The 27,151-nt window shown below is 46.2% G+C and overlaps 2 protein-coding genes across 5 annotated transcripts in view; one reads left to right on the forward strand and one right to left on the reverse strand.

The window, feature by feature from the left end:
- LOC139277165 (monoacylglycerol lipase abhd6-A-like) overlaps positions 1-20,748 on the reverse strand; it is a 145,193-nt gene extending 124,445 nt beyond the window's left edge. For all 4 annotated transcript variants that reach the window (XM_070895252.1, XM_070895251.1, XM_070895249.1 and 1 more), the window contains exon 1: positions 20,448-20,748. The gene's annotated coding sequence lies outside the window, so the exon portion shown is untranslated. The remainder of the gene's footprint in view (positions 1-20,447) is intronic.
- The window catches only part of LOC139277166 (deoxyribonuclease gamma-like), an 85,016-nt gene continuing 78,468 nt past the window's right edge, over positions 20,604-27,151 (forward strand). The window contains exon 1 of the mRNA XM_070895257.1: positions 20,604-20,824. The gene's annotated coding sequence lies outside the window, so the exon portion shown is untranslated. The remainder of the gene's footprint in view (positions 20,825-27,151) is intronic.

The raw sequence follows: 27,151 nt of genomic DNA on the forward strand, positions 1-27,151 counted from the left end.
TCTTGTGGTCAATCAGGACGCCATAGGTTGCAAACGGTCTGGTTCAGCCACAAACAGTGATCAGGGAGTCAGTGGCTAGGGAATGGAGTTTATCCGACAAGCAACGTGACAAATCACAGACAGTGGAGAAGTTAAGGTAGTGGCGAGGTAGAGCTAGGTGACGATAGCGTACACGTGGAACCTGACATTGTGTTTTCAGATGATGTCACCATGGGGAAGCATGTAGATGAGAAATAGGAGCGGGACAAGGATAGATCTGTGGGGGACTCCAGAGGCAACGGTGCAAGAGTGGGAAGAGACCCCATTGCTGGTGATTCTCTGACTAGACCGGGCAGATAAGAATGGAACCAGGCGAGGGCAGTCCCGCCTAGCTGGACAAGAGACAAGGCGTTGGAGGAGGATAGTGTGATCAACCGTGACAAAGGCTGCAGACAGGTCAAGGAGGATGAGAGGGGATAGTTTACCTAAGGGCTGTTTCAGTGCTGTGGCAGGAGTGGAAACCGAATTGGAGGAATTCAAACAGAATTGTGGGAAAGATGGGCACGGATTTGGGTGGCGACAATTGGAGGACTTGAGAGGAAAGGGAGTTTGGAGATGAGGCAGTAGTTTGCAAGGACAGAGGGGTTAAGGGATTTTTTTTTTAAAAAAGGAGAGTGGGGATGACGGTGGATTTGAAGGGGAAGAGCACAGTACTCGAGGAGAGAGAACTGTTAACAATGGAATTTGGTAGTCAGCAGTTTGGTGGGAATAGGGTCGAGGGGGCAGGAGATGGGTCTCATGGACAAGATGAGCTCAGAGACCCATAGATAGAATGGTGGCTCAGCAATAGGGAGAACCAATCTGCAGTGCCACAGGGTGGTGGTATGAGGGCTTGTGCTCATAGCCTCCTATTCACTCAGTTGCCAATCTCTGCAAATCATTGGGCAGAGAGCAGGAAGTTCTGCACTAAAAGCAGGAGCAAATGGAAAGGAGAATAGCTTGTCGGTCATCTACGAGTGGCTGCTTCATGTAATGTATGGGAGCAAGTTGCCTTTCCTGCTCACATTCATCAAGGATATCTGGTACAGGAAGACCCACAAAGGGAGAAATAGAGGACATTATATACATTTTTTGCATGTTTGCAGTGTTTATCTTTCTGGTGGCTCATGTTTGAGTTCTTAGATTGGTAGTGTTTCTCTGGTTTCTGGTTAGTTACGGTCATTTTACTCCACAGATTCACAACCCTCTGGTAGAAGAAATTCCTTCTCAACTCGGTTTTAAATTGGCTCCCCCGTATTTTGAGGCTGTGCCCCCTAGTTCTAGTCTCCCCTACCAGTGGAAACAACCTCTCTGCCTCTATCTTGTCTATCCCTTTCATTATTTTAAATGTTTCGATAAGATCACCCCTCATCCATCTGAACTCCAATGAGTAAAGACCCAGTCTACTCAATCTATCATCATAAGGTAACCCCCTCATCTCCGGAATCAGCCGAGTGAATCGTCTCTGTACCCCCTCCAAAGCCAGTGTATCCTTCCTTAAGTAAGGCGACCAAAGCTGCACGCAGTACTCCAGGTGCGGCCTCACCAATATCCTATACCATTGCAGAAGGACCTACCTGCTTTTGTACTCCATCCCTCTCGCAATGAAGGCCAACATTCCATTCGCCTTCCTGATTACCTACTGCACCTGTAAACTAACTTTTTGGGATTTCTCTAAAAGAGTTTCATGCACAAGGACCCCCAGGTCCCTCTGCACCGCAGCATGTTGTAATTTCTCCCCACTCAAATAATATTCCCTTTTACTGTTTCCCCCCCCCCCCCCCAAGGTGGATGACCTCACACTTTCCGACATTGTATTCCATTTGCCAAACCTTAGCCCACTCGCTTAACCTATCTAAATCTCTTTGCAGCCTCTCTGTGTCCTCTACACAACCCGCTTTCCCACTAATCTTTGTGTCATCTGCAAATTTTGTTGCACTCCACTATGTCCCCTCTTCCAGGTCATCTATGTATATTGTAAACAGTTGTGGTCCCAGCACTGATCCCTGTGGCACACCACTAACCACCGATTTCCAACCCGAAAAGGACCCATTTATCCCGACTCTCTGCTTTCTGTTAGCCAGCCAATTCTCTATTCATGCTAATACATTTCCACTGATTCCGCGTACCTTTATCTTCTGCAGTAACCTTTTGTGTGGCACCTTATCGAATGCCTTTTGAAAATCTAAATACACCACATCCATCGGTACACCTCTATTCACCATGCTCGTTATATCCTCAAAGAATTCCAGTAAATTAGTTAAACATGATTTCCCCTTCACGAATCCATGCTGCGTCTGCTTGATTGCACTATTCCTATCTAGATGTCCCGCTATTTCTTCCTTAATGATAGTTTCAAGCATTTTCCCCACTACAGATGTTAAACTAACCGGCCTATAGTTAGCGGCCTTTTGTCTGCCCCCTTTTTTTTTTTTTAAACAGAGGCATTACATTAGCTGCTTTCCAATCCGCTGGTATCTCCCCAGAGTCCAGAGAATTTTGGTAGATTATAACGAATGCATCTGCTATAACTTCCGCCATCTCTTTTAATACCCTGGGATGCATTTCATCAGGACCAGGGGACTTGTCTACCTTGAGTCCCAGTAGCCTGTCCAGCACTACCCCCCCCCTAGTGATAGTGATTATCTCAAGGTCCTTCCTTCCCACATTCCTATGACCAGCAATTTCTGGCATGGTTTCTGTGTCTTCCACTGTGAAGACCAAAGCAAAATAATTGTTTAAGGTCTCAGCCATTTCCACATTTCCCATTATTAAATCCCCCTTCTCATCTTCTAAGGGACCAACATTTACTTTAGTCACTCTTTTCCATTTTATATATCTGTAAAAGCTTTTACTATCCGTTTTTATGTTTTGCGCAAGTTTACCTTCGTAATCTATCTTTCCTTTCTTTATTGCTTTCTTAGTCATTCTTTGCTGTCGTTTAAAATTTTCCCAATCTTCTATTTTCCCACTAACCTTGGCCACCTTATACGCATTGGTTTTTAATTTGATACTCTCCTTTATTTCCTTGGTTATCCACGGCTGGTTATCCCTTCTCTTACCGCCTTTCTTTTTCACTGGAATATATTTTTGTTGAGCACTATGAAAGAGCTCCTTAAAAATCCTCCACTGTTCCTCAATTGTGCCATCATTTAATCTGTGTTTCCAGTCTACTTTAGCCAACTCTGCCCTCATCCCACTGTAGTCCCCTTTGTTTAAGCATAGTATGCTCGTTTGAGACACTACTTCCTCACCCTCAATCTGTATTACAAATTCAACCATACTGTGATCACTCATTCCGAGAGGATCTTTTACGAGGAGATAGTTTATTGTTCCTGTCTCATTACACAGGACCAGATCCAAGATAGCTTGCTCCCTTGTAGATTCTGTAACATACTGTTCTAAGAAACAATTCCGTATGCATTCTATGAATTCCTCCTCCAGGCTACCCCGTGCGATTTGATTTGACCAATCGATATGTAGGTTAAAATCCCCCATGATTACTGCCGTTCCTTTTTCACATGCCTCCATTATTCCCTTGATTATTGCCCGCCCCACCGTGAAGTTATTATTTGGGGGCCTATAAACTACGCCCACCAGTGACTTTTTCCCCTTACTATCTCTAATCTCCACCCACAATGATTCAACATTTTGTTCATTAGAGCCAATGTCTTCTCACAACTGCCCTGATATCATCCTTTATTAACAGAGCTACCCCACCTCCTTTCCCTTCTTGTCTATCTTTCCGAATTGTCAGATAACCCTGTATGTTTAATTCCCAGTCTTGGCCACCCTGCAATCACGTTTCTGTAATGGCCACCAAATCATACCCATTTGTAATGATTTGTGCCGTCAACTCATTTACTTTATTTCAAATGCTGCGTGCGTTAAGGTAGAGTGTTTTAATACTAGTTTTTAAACCATGATTTTTAGTTTTGACCCCTCCTGCAGCCCCTTTACATTCAGTGGCCCTTTTTGTTTTTTGCCTTGGGTTTCTCTGCCCTCCACTTTTACTCATCTCCTTTCTGTCTTTTGCTTTTGTCTCCTTTTTGTTTCCCTCTGTCTCCCTGCATTGGTTCCCATCCCCCTGCCATATTAGTTTAACTAAAATCATAGAACTGCTAGGCCAGGATCCCAATAGGTACAGGTAGATGAGGCATGGCAGCATGGTTACTCCATCTATCTAGTTCTTACTCCAAGTATTCCTCTTGTACAGGGTCGAAGTTAAAGAGTTATTGTTCAGCTCAGGCATCTAAATCCTGTAACTGGTCAGGCAAAACGGGTAGAATGTTTGTATTTGTGCATGAATGCCTTATGCCTCTATTTTGGCATAATTAAGTTTGTAACCTGAAAGTTGGCCAAATTCCTGGATAACTTGGAAGATGGCAGCTAGTGAGGCAGTAGGATTGGTCACATATAGTAATAGGTGTCAGTGTTATTTTGCGAGATTGCAGCAACAAATGGGCTGCAGCCTTGCAAAGCACAGAGCCCTGATGGGCTCCCCACTGAATTCGGCAATGTTCTAATCCAGGAGCTACATCAATGCTGTTGAACCTATTTCATCACATACAAGACACAAGTGCCCTTTCAGGTATACTCAGGATAGCCACAATCAGACTGATACACAAGAAAGGCAAAGAGTACATCTCATGTGCATTCTAAAGAACCCACAAGAGTCAGTTTGGCTCAGTAGTAACACTCGTGCCCGAGTCAGAAGCCTATGGGTTCAAGCTCCAGTAAAGTACTTGCATACATACTCTAGGCTGACACTTTGAGGAAATATGCTATAGATGTGAAAGATCCCATGGCACTGTTTGCTAAGAGTAATAGTTATGGTGCTGGACTGTTAAGGTACAGTAGTGATGAGCTATAATGTAAGTTGTGAAATTTAATTTAACAAATCTGGTCATTTGTGGGTTAGCACCAGAAAATGATCACGAAACCTGTACCATTGTAAAAACTTAACTGGTTCACCAATGTCGCTCAAAACATATCGCTCTGGAACCTGCCACTATATCCAGTGTGGCCTACATTTGCCTCTAGCCTTACACTACGTGATTAACTCCTAACACCCTCTGGACAACTATGGATGCCTTGCCTGTACTGCCCACAACTGAAGAACAAATATTTTTAAAAACCTGCTCAATAATAACTATAAAATAATAAAAGACTAATTACAGGCAGCTATTTAATGTGGTTCACCTTTGCCATAGCACCAGACTCGTTGCACTGGTGCTCTCCCTGGATACAAGGCGGCATTCGATGAGTAGAGAAATGGCATTTAGCGCAGGCCTCAGAAATTGGATCGGAACCTCCTATTCACACTACAATCCTACAATATGCACCAACAACCACACCTCCAACAAGTAACCAGACAGGAATGCCCAGTTGCCCTGCTTCTTCCTGAACTCTCACATCATACTGCTAGTGGCAAGATGCAGCATCCATTTACTATGGTAAAAACTTATCCCTCCCAACAAAACATATGGATTAAATACCTATCAGCCATTGATTCCCAGCCCCTTTTTCCACTCAAGGATTATATTTTGATCACCCACGCCCCCTAGTACAGGAGAATCAACCCTAATCCACACAGTCAGACAGTGCGATGGGAGGTGTCCAGCTAGAACCAGAGCAGTATCAAGCAGTCTAGGCCCCCTGTCAAGAGGCTTATACAACAAGTCCCCTCTCATTAACCTCACAATGTAGCCTTACAGAAGGGGATGGACAACTGGTTTCTAATGACAGCACATTGGACCCCAGCTGTGCATAGAAACGATCAGATAGCCCCTATGGATGCCTGTCTAGCTGTATCTCCTCACCCTACGTCTGAACCCATTTCTGAAGCATATCAAACTACTGTACAAATAGGCACAATTATGGAATCAATGCACCTCCCCCCTTATAAATGCTTTTGTGAAAATATAGGAGTAATTTTCAGACCATTTGGGTCCAATATGCGCTCTCAGAGGGTGAAGCTTCCTATTTATGTCACTTCAATACCAATGCTTCAATTTGTAATCTGTCTGCACAGAGCAAAGCTGTTATCCAAGGTCTCTTCCCCCTCACTGAATAACATTACACGACCTCCACACTTCACCCACTGAGCAGCATTTGGCCCATTTATGGCATGTGCCCCACCGCTCCCCCATTGAGCAGTCCATCCTTTCCCACCTCTCCCCCATTGTCAATGAATCCACCTTCTCACTTAGAAGCATTTCCGCCATTGTCTCCCAGCCCCTTTTCCCACTCAAGCCCCCATGTGCAGGGGGATCAACCCCAATCCACACCAATCCCCTTCCCACCCTCCAAATAAGGAAATCACCCTGAACAGAATTGTCCCTGGCCAGCTGATGCCTCCTCCAGAGCACATCAAAAGAAGCCCTAAGGTACTGGATATCCCCACTAATAATCATTCAAACATCAATCCCTCCCACTTCCATATCCCTCAACATCCAACTTTCCTGCTCCCTTCACCTTCCTCACATCTCCATTCTCCTTCTATCCTCCCTCTCCCCATTGCCCCTTGCCTACACCCATTCCCTCCTCCCCTGTTCCTTCTACACTGCCCCCTTTCTCCATCCTTGCTTCCTCCCCTGTACCCTCCTCTCTCCCTGTCCATTTCCCCCAAGCTCCTCTACCTCTCCTCTCCCCTCCCCTGGTCCAAATATTCCCCCACCCTCTAACCCCAAATACTTCACTTGGTCTTGACTCCCAGTTTGCAACAACACAGGAGATTAGCTAATGTTTCTTTAAAAAAATTATTAAAAGAACTATGGGGTGGTTAGGTAAGCTTGGCACTTACAATTTCTTTACAGGACGAGATCCCAAACAGAGCCCAAAAGCTTCATTAGAGGGAAGGAGAAAGTTGGTCACTCCAGAGCACGCTGATGGCTGCCCATCAGCTGGAAAACAGAATTGAAGGAAGTCTGGATACAGAAGGTGACTCAATAATGAGGATGCAGTTTCTGTCGTCTCTCATTTTAGCAAAAACGTCAGTCTGAGTATAACGTGATACTCCCCATTTTACACATTAGTCGCCTTTTCCACTAATCGTGGCAACAGCAGGTATTTCAGCCCCATTAAGTGCAAAAGCAAACAAATTTAAAGCAAGAATGCAGCTCAAACAAATTTAGTTGACTGCCAGTTTGTAGGATTAAGATTTTGAAAGAAATTGGAAAATTAAGATCTAGTCTTTGATTCTAAAATGGTTGGCTTCAAAGGCACTTCCAGCTGGAATTTTATTCAATACGTGGGGGTAAATGTGCAAAATACTATCAATGGACGGATTCACAGGACTTTTAAATGTCAGCTGACCTGAAGCATTGCAGAATTTATTTGCCCCAACCACATCCAGCTGTACATCATTCTGAAGGGCAAAGACACACTGATGTTCACTTCCTGGACAGTGCTCAAGGTGAATGACAATCATGATTTAATTGTCCAAGTTAGAAAACACTTCCAATGACAGTCAGGCACAATATTTTGTTCCAATATTCCAGATTACACCAAAAATGTTTTCCACATTTCTAGTAAGAATCATGTTATGTAATATCAACCAATAGTTACAGCAGTTTCATCTTGTGCTAAAATCATTTTTAAAAGATTAAAAAATATTTGGAAAGTGCACATGAAAACATATTATTTAGAACATTCGATCCAACCCATCGCACTTCTCCTGTAGCTAAAGACATTTGAGTAACTAGCTACCAGTCTGTTGCTTTCCTTTGTGTTTATCAATATGCATTGAATGGTTTAGAGTAAAGCAACTTGCACCAAGTGTTCTTCCTTAAGCAGGTTATGGTAATCTAATTATTCTAAATTGAGAGGATGTGCAGAGTAATCACTTGGTTCACCTTTTGCTTTTTATGCAGTTGGACGTACAATCAAAAATACATTTTCTGCATACGCATCCTCCTTAGCTTCGACCTCATTACAGCTTTGGTCCAAACGTTGACACAAGACCTGAATTACAGAGGTCAGGTGAGAGTGACTTCCTTCGATATCAAGGCAGCATTTGACCGAGTGTGACACCAAGGAGTCCTAGCAAAACTGAAGTCAATGGGAATCAGGGGGGAAATTCACCAGTGGCTGGATTCAGACCTGGCACAAAGGAAGATGGTTGTGGTTGTTGGAGGCCAAACTAGGTGTTGGAGATCGTGAGGTTGGAAGGTGATGCCGAAGCCGCCTTGGCAAGTTGCTGCAGTGCATCTTGTAAATAGTACACATTGCAACCACAGTATGCTGGTTGTGGAGGGGGTGGATATATAGACTAGTGGATGAGTTGCCAATTAAACAGATTGAAATGTCCCAGGATGTCACTGCAGGAGTTCCTCAGGGCAGCATCCTCAGCCCAAGTATCTACAGCTGCTTCATCAATAACCTTGATCGCTGTTTGCTGATGATTGCAAAGTGTTCAGCTCTGTTTACAATTCCTCACATTGAAGTAGTCTATGCTTGCATGCAGCAAGTCCCCCACCATCAACATCTTGGGGGTCGCCATTGACCAGAACCTTAAGCTGGACCAACCACAGAAGAGCCATGGCTACTAGAGCAGGTCAGAGATTGGATATTCTGTGACGCTTGCCTCATCTCCTGACTCCCCAAAGCCTCTCCACTATCTACTAATCACATCAGGAATGTGATGGAACACCCTCCACTTGCCTGGAAGGATGCAGCTGCAACAACACTCAAGAAGCTCGACACCATCTCGGACGAAGCAGTCTGCTTGATTGGCAGCTGATCCACTAGTTTAAACATCCAATCCCTCCACAACCAGTGTATCATGGCTGCAATATAAACAAAAAATGCAGAAACACTCAGCAGGCCAGGCAGCATCTGTGGAGGCACTCTCTTCACAGATGCTGCCTGGCCTGCTGAGTATTTGTATAATTTTCTATTTATATTTCAGATTTTCAGCATCTGCAGTATTTTGCTTTTTGTACCATGGCTGCAATGTGTACTATCTACAAGATGCACTGCAGCTTCTTCGGCAGCACCTCCCAAACACATAACCTCCACCACCAAGAAAGTCAAGGGCACCATCACCTCCTAGTCTCACACCATCCTGACTTGGACATAAATCGATGTTCCTTCGGGGTCACTGGGTCAAAATCCTGAAACTCCCTATCTGACAGCATTGGGAGCACTTTCACCACACAGAAGAATAATAATAAGGCGACGGGCCTCCACCACCTTCACACAGCAAAAAGGGATGGACATTAAAAGCCAACTATGCTCTCGATGCATACATCCAGAGAATGATCCTTATTAAGTACAGAAAAACGTATTAATCAGCTAGGATAGAGAAAAGCACCCATGTGATCGGAGAGGTGAGGAAAGGGAAAACAGGTGCCAGCTTGAATTGAAGATGGAGGAGTGCCAACATGAACTGAGGGGGATGAGGAAAGGGGGAGAAGAGTGCCAGTATGAACTGGATGCAAGGTGAAGCATGAATTGAGGAGTGGTAGCATGATCTGAAAAAATGAAGCGGAATGTTGACATAAACTGAAGGGCAAGAGGGAGAAGAGTTCCAGCATGAGCTGGGGGTGGGAGTGATGAAGAGTACTTCTGCACGCTGGGAGATAGCGAGAAGAGTTCCTCCATGTTGCAATGACACAACTGTATAAACATTGGCTTAAAAATCCAATTTAGAAGTAGAGAGGACCTACACATATACATAATAGTCCATTCCTCTTCCTCACCTCTCAGAGCACACTGATGCTTTTCTCTATCCTCTCCCAATTCTACACTGGTTGATTAGTACATTTTAGCTTATAGTAAAAAAACACTCTCTGATGTGCACGTCGCTAGCAAGACTAGCATTTATAGCCCATAATTTGTTTGCAACAAATGAGGAAAAGTTACCACAAGTTTTAGTACAATCTTCTTTATATGTGAAGGAGCTGTCGCTGAGACAAGTCTGTGCCGCAATAAGCTTTCACAGGACGATATTCAGCGCGGTTTTTAATTTGTCATCTTTTCTGAGGCTCTGTCAGCTTTTTTTTTTAAGCTGTTCATCAGCTTTTACTAGCTGCCCAGGTTGGCATGTACATAATTCACTGCACTGGCCAAAATGACAATGGTAATCTGCTGCTAAAACAAATAAGCAAAGGAAATTACTCTACATCGAGAACAGAAAATGGTTGATCTTAGTTAGCCTAATCTATAAGTGAATACTAGCTTTAAGTGTGAACTGGAGACACTTCCACTGAACTTGATTAAAGGCCTTCTCAACATTTAATTTATAATACTTTAGGAAATTACCATCAGGCCATGCAGATTTCCTTCATTACTATAATTTCAGTCATAAAACAGTTTCAGCAATCTAATTGTCCAAAGACAATCATTTCTAGACCATTAATGAGAGAAACTGATGATTCAAGCAAGATATTCACAAGATACAACTTAGCTGGAGTTAAGCTAATTGAAACAACTTCACTATTAACATTTTAAGATTGCACGCTTACTTTTGAATATTGCAGTATCCTAGCTTTAAAGTGGTGTCTAAGTATGTTCGAATGGCTGTGTAACCTGATACAAGGAGCTACACACATTGTTGTGATATAGAAAAACTATAGCCCTGCATTGGGCTCAATTTTGGTCAGGAGTTGCTCCGTTTTTTTTGGGGAGTAGGCAGCTTTTTCTGGCGTAACTTAAAAATCCCCAGTTTCCCCAATCAATTTGCACAAGCATAACTCACTTAGTTATGTTTTTTTTTCTCAAAAGGGGGCGGCCAGTTCTGGCCATTTAGGCAACTTTGGCCAGCTAATAGTTACACTGGCCTAAATAAAAATGGAGTATGTGGTCTCTCGCGAGGGGGTGGGGGAGGAGGGAGAGTGGGTTGGGGGGGGGGGGGGAAGCCTTTGACCGGGAGGGAGGAGACCACTCGGCCTGGGCTAGGGAGCGGACCGGGAGGCCACTCGGCCAGGGGAACTGAGACACTATCAGTTCGCCTGTCCACCCCTAGCCCTGGCCGAGTGGCCTCCCGGTGCGATCTCTTAGAAATCACCGGCAGGCAGGAGCACTAATAGATCGATCGCACCGGGAGGCCATTCAGCTAGGGCTAGGGGCGGGCAGAAGGACTGACAGAACTCACCGGCAGGCAGAAGTCACAGAACGCAAGCAGGAGAACTGACAGAACTCACCGGCAGAGAGGAGAACTCACAGGTTACCATGGCAGCCCGATCTTTTTGGCGCAGATCATGGCTCCACCCCCCTCGGATTAGGCCATGCCAAAATGGAGATCCTAATAGGAAACTTACAACACATTCTTTTTGGCGTACTCGGGCCACAAAAAAAAAATCAGGTGCAACTCTTCAAGTACGCCAAAAAAATACTTTGGGGAAAATTGAGCCCAATAAGGTGTCACTATTTTATTGCTGGATATTTGTCAGCTGAAACAACTGTGGTTGAGTCAGTGAATTGAACAGATGGAAGATCATGAATTGCATTAGTGAGGTGCAAAGAGACCTGGGTGTCATGGTACATCAGTCATTGAAGGTTGGCATGCAGGTACAGCAGGCGGTTAAGAAAGCAAATGGCATGTTGGCCTTCATAGCGAGGGGATTTGAGTACAGGGGCAGGGAGGTGTTGCTACAGTTGTACAGGGCTTTGGTGAGGCCACACCTGGAGTATAGTGTACTGTTTTGGTCTCCTAACCTGAGGAAGGACATTCTTGCTATTGAGGGAGTGCAGCGAAGGTTCACCAGACTGATTCCCGGGATGGCGGTGTGAATGTTTAAAAATGTATAGAGACATTGAAGTTGAGAACGTGGGAATTGTATAGGGACAGTATAAGCTAACAAAGAATTCATGGAGGAATAGCCATGACATCTCAGACTCGAGACTGCGAAATGTTACAACACTAACACGTATTGAAACAAAACCCACAGCTTGCAGAAAAACCTCAAGGTCTTATTAAATCATGTTATTAACCTGAAACATTAACAGAAGGTCTTTGTTTAAAATCAGACCATACTTAGGTCGGCTTATGAGTGGACAAAGGGAAAGAGGGATCAAGAGATAGGCTGAACTAGGATGTCACTCTAGCCCTATCTTGTTATCTTTTGCCGAAAATGTATAACCATCGTCCCTTTACAATGTAACGTCACTTTGTCCGTAGGAAGTGGGTGCGTTCGAACAGACTTGCATTCCTTCTGTCTGATAAGGTCCCCGATCGGGATTTGCTTTTTAAATAAAAGCTTGCTTTGTTTAAAGCATAAACGGTATTCGTTTCAGTAATTTTGCTGAACCAGATTGAGGTAAAAGAATCCAGAAATCTACAGCGGGACTGACCTATCAAGAAAGACTGGATCAACTGGGCTTGTATTCACTGGAGTTCAGAAGAATGAGAGGGGACCTCATAGAAACGTTTAAAATTCTGACGGGGTTAGACAGGTTAGATGCAGGAAGAATGTTCCCAATGTTGGGGAAGTCCAGAACCAGGGGACACAGTCCAAGGATAAGGGGTAAGCCATTTAGGACCGAGATGAGGAGGAACTTCTTCACCCAGAGAGTGGTGAACCTGTGGAATTCTCTACCACAGAAAGTTGTTGAGGCCAATTCACTAAATATATTCAAAAAGGAGTTAGATGAAGTCCTTACTACTAGGGGGATCAAGGGGTATGGCGAGAAAGCAGGAATGGGGTACTGAAGTTGCATGTTCAGCCATGAACTCATTGAATGGCGGTGCAGGCTAGAAGGCCGAATGGCCTACTCCTGCACCTATTTTCTATGTTTCTATGTTTACATTAGATTCATGTAGTGTTTAGAAATCAACTTGTCCTCCAATTATTATAGAACATATAATTTGTTAACATCGAACCTCCCCTTTATCCAATATTTTTGCTGTGCATGCACACTCCATTCATCGAGTGTATTATGCAATTGGATTGGCCGATTAGATAAGACCTATTTAAGAGTGAATGTGAATATAGTAAAACTGCATCAGTACAGGAATAAATTCCACTCAAGACCTGTTTCAATTGCCTTGTAACTGAATGAAGCAACATTCTTGCTGTAATGAAATTAGTGAAAATTAAATGTTCATCTTTTGTTGCTTTGTGCTTAAACTGAAATGAAACTTGCTTTGCAGACTAATGGTTAGAAACAAGTGAATCTTGGTCTACATATTTACTAAATCCCTCTTCACACTTTTTGAAATGAAGGGTTATTATGGAAAGTGTTTCAGATTTTTTTTGTATGGTGCATTGGATAAGATCCAAACAAATGATTGTTACTTTCATCATCATAGGCAGTCCCTCGGAATCGAGGAAGACTTGCTTCCATTCCCAAAGTGAGTTCTCTGGTGGCTGAACAGTCCAATATGAGAGCCACAGACTCGGTCACAGGTGGGACAGACATTCGTCGAGGGAAGGGGTCAGTGGGGCTGGTTTGCCGCGCGCTCCTTCTACTGTCTGCGCCTGACCTCTTCACACTCTTTGCGGTGAGACTCGAAGAACTCAACGTCCGCCCGGGTGCACTTTCTCCACCTCGGGCAGTCTTCGGCCAGGGTCTCCCAGGTGTCAGTGGTGATGTCTCACTTTACCAGGGAGGCTTTGAGGGTGTCTTTGTAACGCTTCCGCTACCCACCTTTGGCTCATTTACCATGAAGGCGCTCCGCATAAAGCATTTGCATAGGGAGTCTCGTATCTGGCATGCAAACTATGTGGCCTGCCCAGCGAAGCTGATCAAGTGTGGTCAGTGCCTCAATACTGGGGATGTTAGCCTGGACGAGGACACTGATGTTGTGCGCCTGTCCTCCCAGGGGATTTGCAGGATCTTGCGGAGACATCGTTGGTGATATATCTCCAGCGACTTGAGGTGCCTTCTATACATCGTCCATGCCTCAGATCCATACAGGAGGGCGGGTATTACTACAGCCCTGTAGACCATGAGCTTGGTGGTAGATTTGAGGGCCTGGTCTTCAAACACTCTTTTTCTCAGACGGCCGAAGGCTGCACTAGCGCACTGGAGGCGATGTTGAATCTCCGCATCAATGTCTGCCTTTGTTGATAAGAGGCTCCCGAGATATGGGAAATGGTCCACGTTGTCGAGGGCCTGCCGTGAATCTTGATGATTGGAGGGCAGTGCTGTGCAGCGGGAACAGGCTGGTGGAGGACCTTTGTCTTCCAGATGTTAAGCGTAAGGCCCATGCTTTCATATGCCTCAGTGAATACATTGACTTTATCCTGGAGTTCAGCCTCAGAATGTGCGCAGACGCAGGCATTGTCCGCGTACTGCAGCTCAACGACAGAGGTTGGGGTGATCTTGGACCTGGCCTGGAGGCCGTGTAGGTTAAGCAGCTTCCCACTGGTTCCGTAGTTTAGTTCCACTTCAGCGGGGAGCTTGTTGATTGTGAGGTGGAGCAGGGCGGCGAAGAAGATTGAGAAGAGGGTTGGAGCGATGACGCAGCCCTGTTGACCCCGGTCCGGAAGTGAATTGGGTCAGTAATGGATCCGTTGGTAAGGATCATTACTTTATAATGTTATTCTATCTCTGTATTCCTTGGATTTCATACATTTTGCTCACAAAACCCCCAAAAATATTCCAATTAAATTTAAGAGGTAGCAAAATGTCGAGAGCCAAGAAAGATATTTGAGGGTGGAGTTATCTGGCCACTTTTAGGTACAGGGTATATGCAAGTTGCTTTCAAGTGTGCATCAAAAGGATGAGTGGCAGCATAATCACAATATGACTCTCTAGCCCATTAAAGCCAGGTGTGACATCCCCTCCAAGAAGCTATCTCACACTGGGGTTAGTTCACTACAGCTGCAGTATAACTCCAGCCCATTGGATCTGGTAGGAACTTCTAAAACTTCGAGTTCTTTTAAAGATAGGCTTTGTTCTATTATCACACAATGTTAAAAGTTAAAGACAGAAAAAAGCACAGCATATGAATCGAAGCTCCAATGTTGTTACATCTTAACAAATACAAACTGAGTTCAGTGTGCAACATCACAAGGGGTTGCCCATATTCATTGAATCCAACAGATAAACACTTGCATTTATATAGCGCCTTTAAGGCAGTAAAAAGTCCCAAGGCGCTTCACAAGAGTGTTATCAAACAAAATTTGACATCAAGCCACATAAGAAGATAATAGGGAAGATGGAAGTAGGTTTTCAGAAGCGTTTTCAAGGAGGAAAGAGGGGTAAAGAGGCAGATTTAGGAGGGGGATTTACAGAGCTTAGGGCCTCGGCAGCTGAAGGCACAGCCGCCAATGACGGAGGGATTAAAATGAGGCTACTCAATATGCCAGAATTGAAGGAACGCAGATTTCTGAGGATTGTAGTGCTGGTGGAGATTACATAGATAGGGAGGGGTGAGGCCATGGAGGGATTTGAAAACAAGGATGAGAATTTTAAAAATCAAAGTGTTGCCCAACTGGGAGTCAAATGTAGGTTAAAGAGCACAGGGGTGATGGGTGAATGGGTGAATGGGTTTTGGTGCGAGTTAGGATATGAGCAGCAGAATTTTGGATGAGCTCAAGTTTATGGAGGGTGCAAAATGGGAGGCTGGCCAGGAGTGCGTTGGAATAGTCAAGTCCAGAGGTAACAAATGAGGGTTTCAACAGCAGATGAGCTGAGGCAGGGGCGGAGTCGGATGATGTTACGGAGGTAGAAGTAGACGGTCTTCGTGATAGCGCGGATAGGTGATCAGCAGCTCATCTCGGGATCAAATATGACACCAAGGTTGCAAAGAGTCTGGTTCAGCCTCAGAAAGTTGCCAGGGAGAGGGATGCAGTGGGTGGTTAGGGACCGGAGTTTGTGGTGGGGACCAAAGAGAATGGCTTTGATCTTCCCAATAGTTCGTTGGAGGAAATTTCTGCTTATCCAATACTGGATGTATTTAGCAACAGTGGAGAGATTGAGAAAGGTGGTGGTTGTCATGTATGTACATGCTGTTTGTAGCCACCAGATGATGGTGTCATTGTTGGTGGCCACTGAGCAGCATACACATGGTGCTGCTCTGGTATAAAAGGCCAGCCATTTTGGAGTCAGGCACTTTGGGCTGTAATAAAGCAGAAACAAGGTTGTATCTTGTTCAGTTACACAGTACTCAGTTTGTACCTTTATTGCATACATAACAGTGGTGAGGTAGAGTTGGGTGTTGTCAGTGTATATGTGGAAGCTGACACTATGTTTTCAGATGCCGAGGGGCAGCATGCCAAAAATAAATCCTTGAGGGATACCAGAGTTAACCATGCGGGAGTGGTCTGCAGTGCAGTAAAGAAGTCAGGGATTATTTTTGCATTCCAGGATGATCTTGGAATAGTGAGCAGTTTTGGCAAAGAGCAGGAACTGATAGTGCTTTATGTGGCCCAGCCAGATCTGGCGATGTATGGCTAAAACAGTGGTCTGCCATATATGTTCAAGTTTACGTCCCTTGGACTTAAAGGAGCGGGGATGAGGGCCAGGGGGAATGGTTTAATGGGGACAAGGACACCAAAGGTGGAGGTGAGGGTATAGTTGAGCAGATTGGTAGCAACAGAAATGTTGGGTGAATGGAGGGCCAAAGACTAGACAGTTGGGATTTTGAAAGTGTAGTTGTAGGGAGAGGGGTTTTTCAGGGGCGGACACAGAAGGAATAGGGTTGGGATGGGAAGGGAATGTGGGTGGAGAGCGATATAAGGAAGTGATCAGGGATAGCCTTATCTGTGATTCACAAATGGGAGTAGTGAGGCCACGTGAGAAGGCATGGTCAAGCTGTGAATATGGTTAGGGAAGTTTATATAAGATAAGAAATAGGAACAGGAGTAGGCCATACGGCCCCTCGAGCCTGCTCCGCCATTCAATAAGATCGTGGCTGATCTGATCACGGACTCAGCTCCACCTCCCTGCTCGCTCCCCATAACCCCTTATCCCCTTATCATTTAAGGAACTGTCTATTTCTGTCTTAAATTTATTCAATGTCCCAGCTTCCACAGCTCTCTGAGGCAGCGAATTCCACAGATTTACAACCCTCTGAGAGAAGAAATTTCTCCTCATCTCAGTTTTAAATGGACAGCTCCTTAAATGAAAGGGGGATTAAGGCAGGATAGGAGGACAGTGAACTCAGAGGAGAGAGCATAATGAATGGAGATGGAGATTGAAATCACTTAGGATGAAAAGTTGCTCAATGCAGAGGCTGAGGGAGAGTGCAGAGGCTGAGGGAGGAAAGCAGTGAAGATATCTCGATGAGAAAATGGCCATGGTACTTGGGTGGGCAATGGAGAACGAGGATTTTAAATGAGAGGCGAGAGGGGTGGAACAAGGTGAGATGCTCAAGGAGAAGGTGCCAGAGGAGTAGGGGGCAGATCAAGGTGTGATTTAGTGTTAAGAGCCACACCGCCACCATGACAGTCTGGACAGGCAAGTGGTAGAAGGTATAGTCAAGCAGGGAGGCTTCATTTAGGGGGAAGGTGTCATTGCCCTTCAACCAGGTTTCCATCAAGGCCATGATGTTGATACAATTATCCACGATAAGCTCATGGATGGCAAAGGTTTTGTTCACAAGTGAACAGCCATTCTAGAGGGAGAAGCGGAGAGGGACGGTGATAGATGATCTGCTGGCAGAGTCCACAGGGTTAGTAATGGGAGGGATAAGTTGGACAGGAAGGAGATTGGCAAGATTAGTCCCCAGCGGCCACACTGGGCAGGAAGATCAGCGAGAGAGTAGGGTGGGGCAGTTGTTCATAAGGAGGCAGCGATGAATGCCTTGATGGACCCTTTGGAAGATGCTAAGAGAAGCAGAGGGAAGCTGTAGGTTTCTCCAAGAGGGAGATAAGCCTGAGATGGCGGTAAGCCAGAGATGGCGGCAGGAGAGTAGAAGGTCGAGGAGTGCTGAAGGGTTGGGATAGGGATTTGGGAGGGCAGCGTACCCAAGAGGGGAGAAATGTAAGGAGGCTTGATGACAGGAGAGAGGGGCCTAGGAGGGGTAAAGAGAAAAGAAAAAAAAGGCGGCGGGGGGGGGGCGGAGGAAAGTGGAAATAGAAATGATGGGCTTGGGTCTGGTGCGGCAGTCAAAACGCGCACGTGAATGGACACAGGGAGACTCAAGGGACTGGATTTTCGTTTTTTTAAGATTTCAGGGTGGGGTAATGGCAGCGGGATGGTCCTAATACCACCTGGAGAAAATTGCGTCCTCGCCTACAAAATTCGGCAAAAAATGAGGTTCCATGATGAGGGGCATAAAATCAGGCGTTACAAGGAAGTTTTTGCAACCCAGCTGAAAATTGGGCCTTAAAAATATTGGGTTGATTTAAGGGACTTCATTGTTGTTCAGTGCCCTGCAACATAATGTTGTATATTGGATGGTTTTGTTTTGGTGGGAGGAATTTTTGTTACTTTGTTGCAGTTAAATTTATGATTCATCCTTTGCCATAGGTGTCTTGTGCGTCATTTCAACGTTCACCAATGTGCCTTTATGGGGGCACACAGCGTGTCCAGTATTAGCTCCATCTCTCAGTTTCCTCAATTTAGGAGCTAGTGCAACTCTTGGTCCGGCAGCATCTACATGCTGCCTCCCCCGTGGATGATGTGGCTATCCAATGGGGACCTCGCCAGGCTCCTCTTTGTCGTCCTCCTCCTCCTTTCTTCTCTTGAGGTGGGCCTGCAATCCCCACTGGCAATACCTGGTCCCTCATGATGGCCAAGTTGTGCAACATGCAGCACATCACAATGATTTCGGATACCTGTTGAGAATATTGAAGGCTGCCTCCAGAGCAGTCCAGGCATGGGTCTGCCTGTAGGAGATGGCATATCTCCGTCAGCACTTCCTTTCGGAAGCGTAGCCTTGTCACACACTGCTCCTCAGAGAGCTGGAGGTATGAGCGTTGGTGCCTGTAAACCCGTGGGGGTAAGCCGTCCTCCCCAGACGTCTTTGGCCTCTCCTCATCCATGGACAGAGATGGCTAGGAGCCCTTCTTCTAGCTTGACGCTGCCTGGCAATAGCATGCAGCATGATACGCTGCCGAACTAGTACTGCCCCTATTAAATTCTCTCACCTGATGTTGTAAGGACACTATAATGACAGATAACACTGCCGCTTTCAAGTCTGAGCTTCACACAGCGTGATGTGCGCAACCGTTGCAGTCAGTGTGACCTGCGATGTAGGATCCTCCTCCCTCCATTTAAATACGGCGCCAAGACCGCCTGCTGCACCCTGGGAACACCTGGTTTTTCAGATGTTTCCTGAGGCAGGCATTTAATGAGGCGTTGGGGCTGAATTTTGCATCCGGGGTGCTAGCAGAGCATTGCACAACGATTGATGTCATGATCTCAGGTGAAACTAGAGGGCAGGGCGGTAAGTTTTTGCACCGCCACAAACCATGAGTCGAATTTGCCAGCCGGGAGATAGAAACATAGAAACATAGAAAATAGGTGCAGGAGTAGGCCATTCGGCCCTTCTAGCCTGCACCGCCATTCAATGAGTTCATGGCTGGACACCTGCCGTAATTCCTGGAAACACCCTTTATTGCCCCTCCGGGGTGCTAACTGAAAATCCAAAAGCGAGCCAAAAATCCAGCCTCACCTCACATTAGTGGCTGCAGTATAACTGTAGACTTAGTTGCAAGTTCTCAAAGCCTGACACTGTGAATTCCTTGAATGCAATGTGTCTGTGCCAATGTTGCTAAGTGCAGACATTCATCTAACAGAAATGACTGCAACGTCACTGATGTAATTATAAGGAACAGAAATGGGACTTGGTAACAATTTGCACATCAGGGTACAAAGTGACTCCTTAAATTAGGAGTACACGTGGATCTGAGCGAACTCCTTTTTCGATTTTGCAGTCTGTGGCATTGTATTGAAAAGCTGTCCCTCTTTAATAATTCGACAATCCAGCACAAACATAACTGTCATAGATCGAAAACAGATGCTGGTGGCCGACATTCAAACGACAATACACATACCTCCCAACAGCAAGGAGCTGCCTCCTCATACTGACACAACGACGTCAACACATGGAAATAACCGCGTTTGGGACAGTCGAACAGGAACATGGTTACATAAGCACACTGAACTCGGAACACAGTAAACCCGCTTGTCGCACCCAGTCCTTACAGAATCCAATGATATGTTTGTCTGTGGAAGGAATTAACCCCCTAGTGTTTGCATTTTTGACTGCACCGCACAATGTTAAGACACTAACACTTGTGCTGTGTAGTCGGTAATATTGTGTGGTGTAGTCACGAATATAAAAACACAAACCATTGTGTTTTGTCGTCGGTAATATTGCGTGGTGTAGTCACTAATATAAAAACACTAACCATTGTGTTTTGTAGTCGGTAATACTGTGTGGTGTAGTCACTAATGTAAAGACATTAACCATTGTGTTTTGCAGTCAGTAATATTATGTGGTGTAGTCATTGATATAAAAACACTAACCATTGTGTTTTGCAGTCAGTAATATTGTGTGGTGTAGTCAGCAATGGAAAGGCACTAACCGCTTTCTGTCAGATCACTGCAGCGAAGCCGGCTCCAGAGTCCGACTCTCGGTAAATTGCTCCTGGTTGATAACAATGTCTTGCACTAATTTAAAAAAACACTTCCGGGGCAGAACGAACGTGGTGGGTGGGTTGAATGCACCACGGCCAGTGTTTTCACCTCACGGCTGCACAGAGCCCCATCCCCGGGTAGAGCAGGTGCCGCGTGCGCTGCTCTGCACAACCGCCGCCCGGCCCGCGAGCTCGAGCTCGGGCTCGGGCACGTCACACGCTTGTGAGGCAATCCTGGTTGGTTCTAAATTGCCCGTTTAATCTTCGGTCCGTTGCTGATTCCCGAGTCAGAGCCGTCAATCAGCCTGGAGTGACATTAATGCTCGGTGAGAGTGACACACATTGCAAACTATGTTTATTTTTAATCTGACGTACGTCAAAGTTTGTCACATCTTTAAGCACACTGAGCGGGTCATTCTTAAAGTGACAGTCTTCAGTTTAGCAAAGTATTTTTTTTCCTCGTGTTATCCTTGCTTTGAAAGCCGTCATGATAGTGCTCGGATCTTGCAGCTTTCACTACAATCCACTATACCTACTACCCGGCCGCTGGATGCCAGGCAGCAATAAACCAACCCAGAGCCCCTAAGATGTGTCAGCTGCTTTCGACAGAGATGGTTTCTGAAGGACCAGTGGTTTGAGCTGAGATTGGGTCTCGAGTTCTTGTTTAGGGAAATGCCACCCAATGTTGCATAGCAACAGGAGTAGGCCATTCAGCCTCTCAAACCTGTTCGGTTATTTAATTAGATCATGGTTGATGTTGGAAGCCCAGCCCTAAACCAATTTATTACAGGTTCACAAACCCACTAAAGACACATGTTGACAACATGGCCGGACTTTTAATCTGGAGGCGGGTGGGGGGGCTAGAAAACAGTCAGAAAACCCGGGAGAATGGGTTTCCCACTAGCCCTGTCGAATTTAATGGCAGGACCTGATTAATATTTCAAAGCTGTTTCCTGCCTGCAGCCATACAGATGGAGAGACTGACTGGGTATCGGGCGGCTAGGCCTGCGGCACTAGGCTGCAGAGAGGAGGGATGGGGGGAGGGGGCTTAATTGGGACGGAGGAATATTAGGGGAGGGGCTAAATCGGGGGCTGGAAGAGGATTGGGGATAGGTTAGTTGGGGCTGGAGGAGCATTGCGGCCTGAGGAGCATCGGGCGGGGTGGTTGGGGGCCAGAGCAGTGTTGGGCTGGAGGAGCATCAGGTGGGGGGTGGATTTGGGACTGGAGGAGCATTGGCCCAGAAAACCCAACCAGCTAGAATTAAATTTCAAATGGTAGATTACCATGATGTACGCCAGCCTCATTATAATATTTCAATGGATGACCTGCCCCCTAGGAATGGGTTGGCTGCTCGCCCCATCCTGCCTTCGTTGGTGGATTGGTGGTGGGTTGGGATCAGGAACTCTTCAACCAACCACCCGACCTAACCCCACCTGTTGTGTATGGAGAAAGAGTCAGACTGAACACCGTGAGCTCAAAGTAAAGTGTGACCTTAGTCTTTTATTGCAGGTCTCCAGAGTGCCTCTCCAATCTGTAAAGTCTCCTTAAATACTTGTGCTCCCAAGGGATTATGGGATTCCAGGGGATGAGCCCTATGGTGGCTGTAAAGAGTAAATACAAGTCCACATATATAACAACACTCCACCACCACCCACGTCCTCCCCCCCCCCCCCCCAAAGTCAATGGTGTAACTATTTACAATGTGAGTTGATCTGGGGCCCTTCTTGCCCTGGTTGATCATCTCGGTGTAAAAGCTGGTGCTGTTGAATCATTTGTTGGGCCCTCGATGGGCTGCTGTGCAGCTGGCCTTGCTGGGCTGCCTGGTGTGTTGGGCCTTGCTGGGCTGCTGTGGATGATGGGTTCTGCTTCGTGGTCAACCGTGGTGCCGGTTGCCACTGGTGTGTATGTTGCGGGATCAAAAAAGGTAGGGTCCAAGGTAGGTTGCTCAGGATAGTCCGTGAATCTGAGTTTGATTTGGTCCAAGTGTTTCTGGTGAATGAGTCCATTTGAAAGTTTGACCCGAAACACCATGCTCCCCTCTTTGGCCACGACAGTGCCAGGAAGCCATTTGGAACCTTGTCCATAATTTAATACAAATACAGAATCATTGATTTCAATCTCATGTGACACATTTGCGCTGTCATGGTATGCACTTTGTTGAAGCCGCCTGCTCTCTACCTGTTCATGTAGATCAGGGTGAACTAACGAGAGCCTTGTCTTAAGTGCTCTTTTCATGAGCAGTTCAACAGGTGGGATCCCAGTGAGTGAGTGGGGTCTTGTGCGGTAGCTAAGCAGGACTCGGGATAGGCGAGTCTGCAGTGAGCCTTCAGTTACCCTCTTCAAGCCTTGCTTGATGGTTTACACTGCTCTCTCTACCTGACCATTGGACGCTGGTTTAAACGGGGCAGATGTGACATGTTTGATCCCGTTACGGGTCATGAATTCTTTGAACTCAGCACTGGTAAAACATGGCCCGTTGTCGCTCACCAGAACATCGGGTAGGCTGTGTGTGGCAAACATGGCCCGTAGGCTTTCAGTATTGAGAGCGGACGTGCTAGCCGAAATTATCTCACATTCAATTCACTTGGAGTACACGTCTACAACCACAAGGAACATTTTACCCAAGAACGGGTCTGCACAGTCGACGTGTACCCTAGACCATGGTTTGGAGGGCCAAGACCATAAACTTAGCGACGCTTCCCTGGGTACATTGCTTAACTGCGAGCATGTATTACATCTGTGAATGCAGGACTCTAAGTCCGCATCGATACCGGGCCACCACACGTGGGATCTGGCTAGCGCTTTCATCATTACGATGCCTGGGTGGGTACTGTGGAGGTCATTGATAAAGGTGTCTCTGCCCTTCTTGGGGACCACTACTCAATTGCCCCACAGAAGGCAGTCTGTCTGTATAGACATTTCATCTTTGTGCCGCTGGAACGGCTTTATCTCTTCCTGCATTTGCACTGGGACACTGGACCAGCTCCCGTGAAGCTCACAGCTTTTGACTAGAGATAATAAGGGGTGCTGGCTTGTCCAGGTTTTGATCTGCTGGGCAGTGGCGGGTGATTGCTCACTCTTAAATGCTTCCGTAACCATGGCTAGATCTGCGGGCTGCGCCATTTCCAACCCTGTGGTGGGCAATGGCAGCCTACTGAGAGCATCGGCGCAGTTTTCTGTGCCTGGCCTGTGACGGATGGGGTAGTTGTATGCGGACAATGTGAGCGCCCATCTCTGGATGCGGGCCGATGCATTGGTATTTATCCCTTTACTCTCGGAGAACAGGGATATAGGTGGCTTATGGTCAGTTTCCAATTTGAATTTTAGCCCAAACAGGTATTGATGCATTTTCTTTACCCCATAGACACACACTAATGCTTCTTTCTCAATGTAGGATCTCTCAGCCTTAGACAGACTCCTGGATGCATAATCAACCGGTTGCAGTTTCCCGAAATCATTAGCTTGTTGCAATACACACCCGATGCCATATAACGACGCATCACATGCTAGTACCAAACGCTTACATGGATCATACAACACAAGCAATTTGTTTGAGCATAACAATTTTCTTGCTTTTACAAAGGCATTTTCTTGGCTTTTGCCCCAAACCCATTCGTCCCCTTTTCATAGTAAGACATGCAGTGGTTCTAACCGTGTGCTGAGACCCGGTAAGAAGTTACCAAAGTAGCTCAGGAGTCCCAGAAGTGACCGCAGCTCCGTCATGTTCTGTGGCCTCGGTGTGTTCTCGATTTCCTCCGTCTTCTCGTTGGTGGGCCTGATGCCGCCCGCCACAATCCTCCTTCCCAGGAACTCCTTTTCAGGCACCAGGAAAACGCACTTCGAGCATTTTAACCTGAGCCCCACGCTGTTGAGTCAACTAAAAACCTCCTCCAGGTTCTGCAGATGCTCGACTGTGTCCAAGATGTCATCCTGGAAGACCACGGTGTGCGGGACCAACTCCAGTAAGCTTTCCATGTTTCTCCAGAATATCACCGCCACCAATCGGATTCCAAACGGGCATCTGTTATAAACAAAAAGACCTATGTGCCTGTTGATGCAGGTGAGGGCCTTCGATGATTCCTCCAGTTCCTGTGTCATGTAGGCTGAAGTCAGATCCAGCTTCGTGAATGTCTTTCCTCCCGCCAGCGTTGCAAAGAGGTCGTCGGCCTTTGGCTGTGGGTATTGGTCCTGCAGGGAGAAACAATTGATAGTTACTTTGTAATTGTCACAGATTCTGATGGTGCCGTCTCCCTTGAGGACTGGGACGAAAGGACTGGCCCACTCGTTGAACTCGATCGGGGAAATGATGCCCTTTCTTTGCAGCCGGTCTAGCTTGATCTCTACTCTTTCTCTCATCATGTACAGTACTGCTCTCGCCTTGTGATGGATGGGTCGCGCCCCCGGAAATAGGCGGATCTGCTCCTTGGAATTTCCCAATGCCTGGTTCGAACAGCGAAGGAAATTTATTTAAGACCTGGACACACGAAGTATCATCAGTGGGCGATAGTGCTCGGACGTCATCCCAGTTTCAGCGTATCTTTCTCAGCCAGCTCCTGCCAAGCAACGTGGGACCATTGCCCGGTACCACCCAGAGTGGTAGCTTGTGCACCACTCCATCGTAGGAGAACTTTACAGTAGCACTGCTGATTACAGGAATCATTTGTTTTGTGTAAGTTCTTAGTTTCGTGCGAACTGGAGTTAAGATTGGCCTTGAGGCCTTGTTGCACCACAACCTTTTGAAAGTCTTTTTGCCCATGATGGACTGACTCGCGCCCGTGTCCAGCTCCATTGACACCGGGACTCCATTTAGTTCAAAATTTAGCATTATCGGGGGACAATTCGTGGTGAATGTGTGCACCCCTTGTACCTCTGCCTCCTTGATCTGAGGCTCTAGTTCATTGTGATCCTCCGTGGATCTGTCCTCATCTGCAACGGCTTTGCAGCTTGCCTGCACACTCGTTGGAGGTGTCCCATTGTTCCACAGCCCTTGCCAACGTACTCTTTGTTTCGGCATGAATGGAAACAATGATCACCCCCGCAGCACCAACAAGGTGTTAATGGCCTTGCATTCATCACCTTTGATGGCGGACTCTGAGACATCTGCGGATGTGTAGCTGCAGGTATGTGTAACCTGCCCTGTACGTTACGATTCGAAAACAACAGCACTTTGTTCACAGTGCTTGTAGCAGCACTTGTGTGCTGAGAGATTTGCTTCGTATTGTCACTGGTGGCAATGAATGCCTGGGCTATCGCTATGGTCTTATTCTAGATTGGGGTCTCTACAGTTACAACTTTGCGAAGTATGGTTTCGTGGCCAATGCCAAGTACGAAAAAGTCTCTGAGCATGTGCTCCAAATGTCCTTCAAATTTGCAATGTCCTGCAAGGCGTCTCAGCTCGGCGACATAACTCGCCACTTCCTGGCCTTCAGATCTATTGTAGGTGTAGAACCGGTACCTCACCATCAGAACACTTTCCTTCGGGTTCAAATGCTCTCGAATCAGTGTGCACAAATCATCGTACGATTTCTCCGTGGGTTTCGCTGGAGTGAGCAGATTCTTCATGAGGTCATACGTTGGTGTCCCACAGACAGTGAAGAGGATCGCCCTTCGTTTGGCAGCGCTCTCTTCCCCATCTAGTTCGTTGGCCACGAAGTATTGGTCGAGTCGCTCCACAAAAGTTTCCCAATCATCTACCTGAGAATTTCTCCAGGATGCCCACTGTTCTCTGCATCTTTGGGCTCGCTATCCGTATCTCATCGCCAGTTGTTGTGTATGGAGAAAGAGTCAGACTGAACACTGTGAGCTCAAAGTAAAGTGTGACCTTAGTCTTTTATTGGATTATGGGATCCCTTGGGACTCCAGGGGATGATCCCTCTGGTGGCTGTACAGAGTAAATACAAGTATACATATATAACCCCACCCGTTTTGGGTGGTTAAAATTCCCCCCGTTATGTGGGTAAAAGAATACATGCTCTCTGAGATATAGGGAGCTAGGACTCATCTGCAAGAGTATTCTGAGGCATGGGGAGGGACGATGAAATTCAACTTTGGTCAGGGCACAACACAGGTGGTAGTGAATTGATTGCTTGTTACACCACAAACCTCCGAATTTCCTGTTTGTTGCAAGTCAGTGGAGAGGAAAATCAGACACTGGGCCGCTAGCGCCTGTTTTGTGCCTCTACCAAAGTTGAACTTTACTCTCATTCAATCCAAATAACAAAATCTAGGTTAAAAAAGATGAAAGAAACTCCAAAATACTTGTATTTATATATAGGGTCTTTAACATAGTGAAACGTCCAAAGGCACTTCACAGCAGTATTATGAGATAAAGCAATTTGATACCGAGCCGCGCAAGTAGAAATCAGGGCAGGTGACCAAAGACTTGGACGAAGAGGTAGGTTTTAAGGAGCGTCTTGAAGGAGGAAAGAGAGGTGGAGATGCGGAGAGCTTTATGCGGGGAGTTCCAGAGCTTGGGACTAGGCAACAGAAGGCGCTGCCACCAATGGTGAAGCGATTATAATCAGGGATGCTCAAGAGGACAGAATTAGCGGAACACAGACATTTAAGGGGGTTGTGGGGCTGGAGGAGATTACAGAGATAGGGAGGGGCGAAGCCATGAAACGATTTGAAAACAGTAACTATTTGTACAGCA

This window comes from Pristiophorus japonicus, chromosome 12 (assembly GCF_044704955.1).
Source record: "Pristiophorus japonicus isolate sPriJap1 chromosome 12, sPriJap1.hap1, whole genome shotgun sequence".
NCBI classification, from domain to species: domain Eukaryota; kingdom Metazoa; phylum Chordata; class Chondrichthyes; family Pristiophoridae; genus Pristiophorus; species Pristiophorus japonicus.